The sequence below is a fragment of the Thunnus maccoyii genome, chromosome 2 (assembly GCF_910596095.1).
Source record: "Thunnus maccoyii chromosome 2, fThuMac1.1, whole genome shotgun sequence".
In the NCBI taxonomy this organism is placed as follows: Eukaryota; Metazoa; Chordata; class Actinopteri; order Scombriformes; family Scombridae; genus Thunnus; species Thunnus maccoyii.
The window spans coordinates 2732576-2735836 of record NC_056534.1 but is presented as its reverse complement, the minus strand read 5'-3'; positions in this window follow the sequence as shown (position 1 = coordinate 2735836).

The following is a 3261-nucleotide window of genomic DNA, read 5'->3' as shown; positions in this document are numbered from 1 at the left end:
CATTGAAGGGTAAGCAGAAAAAATCAATGAGGGTTTACATACTTGACTAACTTCTAAACGCTGTTGATTAAACAGTTCTTTGCAGAATTAAATAAAAACAGCAATTTCACATTTCTGATGTACATTTTCTAATATGATTCCCTTGTTTTTTGAGTCACCTATGGTTATTCTCAGCCTGCTGAATAAATATATTTCCACATAAAAATTTTGAACATGCACAAACACACAGACAACTGTTGAGGTAAAAGTCTATTTGGCAGGGTTTTTTGAGTTGCAACACCAAGGAATTTTCTCCAATGACAATCTGATTCAATAATTATGATCTATCATTTTAATGTTTATTTCTTTCTTGAATTATATGATTATATACGTTTCAATAATTCAGGTAATACTATCTCTCAGTGGACTTAATGATTTGCGTGTTGTATATACAAATGTGTCAACCATCAGAGATTTTGCCTGTTTATACAAAGACATCTACCCCTTTAATTTGGTTGGTTGTATAAAGCCAACGAGGGCAATGTGGTTAATTTATGAGCAGGATTGCTTTATGTAAATTCTGGGTTTTTCTGTCATGTTGACTTGTACTCTTCATGTTGTCAGGTATTTAATTTTCTGGATTTGTCAAAAACAGACATATCTCTCAGGTATTTTATCCATGAATTTTATATATTACAACTCTTTCATCTCTATTGATTGTAACAAAACATATTTTGTCAGGAAATTGGATTTGAGACATTTTTTTTTATTAACATGTCTTTTTAAAGAACAACAACAAAAAAAATAGAACATAGCAGCAAAAAGTGTTCATGTTTAGTATTGAGGTTGCAGTGGGTGGTGGTGCTGGTGTACTGGACTGCATTATATTTCGTCCACTCCAATTACATACATGAGAGGGGCAAAATATTAGGAACACTTTTCATTATAATACAATGTCAACAAAAACTGAAAATGTATAAGCCTCATAAAAGTAGAATTTATGGCAAAGCTGTTGTATTGAATTACATTAGATTGCACTAATTAGATTGCAGCATTTTCAACAGGTATTTATCTCACTTTGCACAGGAAAACTCTTCTCGATCACCAAGGTACATTATTTAAAATCTAAATTAATTTTCATCTGAAAAACTGCCTCCAGAACGTTGTGGACACTTCTCCAAAATGGAACCACAGTGAGGCAGTTCCAGAAAATGTAGAAGTGATTTGCCACAGCGCCTGCGCAGGACCTCCAGCAGACAGTTTGATTAGCATAGTTAGTAGTTTCAGCTGTAGTACAGAAGACTCAAATCACTTCCAGTTGAATTCTCTCCAGGAAGGAGAGATTGTCATTCAGGTCCTGTCTCATTTTTCTGTGTTACTGTGAAAATTTCATTAACAATACTTCCCGTGCTTAGAAGCTGCACTGCACATATGATCTGCCTCAGTCAAACGCACCTTGAAAACAAGACAAAATGGAAAAATGGACTGATGTATGTCTTCAAAGATGAACAATCCCCCAACCACAGAGTGGATCGGCTTCTGAAAGTTTCAGGAAGTCTTTGTCATTACCTGTAGAATAAGAAAAACATTATTCTTGTCTAAAATGAAGATCCAGTGTCAGTACTGACTGAAGAATGTGGCCTTAACAACTCTACTGAAAAGTCATAATATCCTGTGAGAAAGAAATAATTAATTCAATGAGTATTCCATCTAGCATTATTTGCATCCATCCTCTTTTGAGCTATCGGTTGTACGTGTTGGGTTACTTTGGGTCTAGCCTAGGCCTTGAGGTCTCACTACAATTCTTAAGTAGAAGTAGACGTTCTCTCCTCTCCTTGAGACTCGGAGTAACTGTCTGTGTTGTTTGGGGAAGTGAAAGCCTCTCTGATAATGGGTGAATCAGCATTGCCATGGTTACCAAGGTCGCAGGTAGATAGGTAAGTGAGTAGATTCAATGGCATAATCAGACATTCAAACCAGAGTGTGCTGATGGTGACCTGAAGTTCCATGCAATGTGACCTGAACTGACACGGGTAAAGTGCAGTTCCTTGTTTAGAAACTAGTGAACCAATTGGACTAATTTTTCATATTGTAGGCTGATCTGTTGAGGTTAAAGACTAAGAGTCAGACCTTCACAAGGCAGAACGGGCCATCGCTCAATATCTCCACAACAGTCTGGAAGTTAAAGATTGATTTCATGAAAAATACGGTCTTGTTGGCCCGACAACGACTTAGCAACGTCCCAAGTTGCACTGGGTGTGTTTTAGTGAAATATGTTTGCTTGTAACACTGTGAAACCCCATACTGTATCAAGCTTAACAGTGTCTCATCGTGTCTTCTCAGTGCCATACTCTGAGAGACCCAACTTGGGCCCGACATGCTGAGTGGGCCCTATCTTACACTCATTGGGCCCTATCTTACACCCGGCACAAAGCGGCACCAAGCGCAATGCAAGTGTCTTTGCTAGTTTAAGACTGACACAGTTGTCATTTTCCCGTCCAGGGCCCATGTTGTTTAAATAGCAATGGCACTTGTGCCCGTCTGAGCGCCCATGGGCATGTTGGTCTTAAAATGAGGTGTGGTCAGGCGCATTGTTGGCGCATTGCTATCTTGAGGCAGCAGGGAGCAATTGTGCTTTTGACCAACAAAAACCTGGTCTAAAGTCAATGGCACAGTGTTTCACTGTTATTTTAAGGGCACATTATTAGGACAGTAATGTGCGCCTACATAGATAAGTACACAACACGCGTACCCTCTGCTTGTTACACGCACACGGATGCGCAGCAGCACACAGACATTCAAAAGATGACAAATAAAAGGATAACAGTGTGAAAGATAATTATTGTGTACATTAACATATTTTTAAAAAATACATGTCATAATGGTTAGTCAAAATATTTATCAGAATTAGGTAATCACAGTAATGACAGATGAAATTGTCTCATTATTTGACCAAATCATGGCAATACATGTAGACAGACGGACGACAACGGATCAAACACAGATCGACTTTTCTGCTACATCAATAAATGAGGACATGAGGAAATAAATGAGGTGAAAACAATGATTATACCAAAGAAGGAAATAAATCTGCACAGCTCCTAGCTGCTGCCAGCAGCAGGATCAGCACCTTGGAGAGTTCATCTGTTACTCCATGACTGAACAAAACGATTTTAAAGAAACTAAAGCTGTAACTGAAAAAAAAAACCTTTTCGAAAATCAAATGAAAATAAATTTGCAACAAATTAATGAACAGGACCTTGAGCTGGTGGTCTGGGGCTG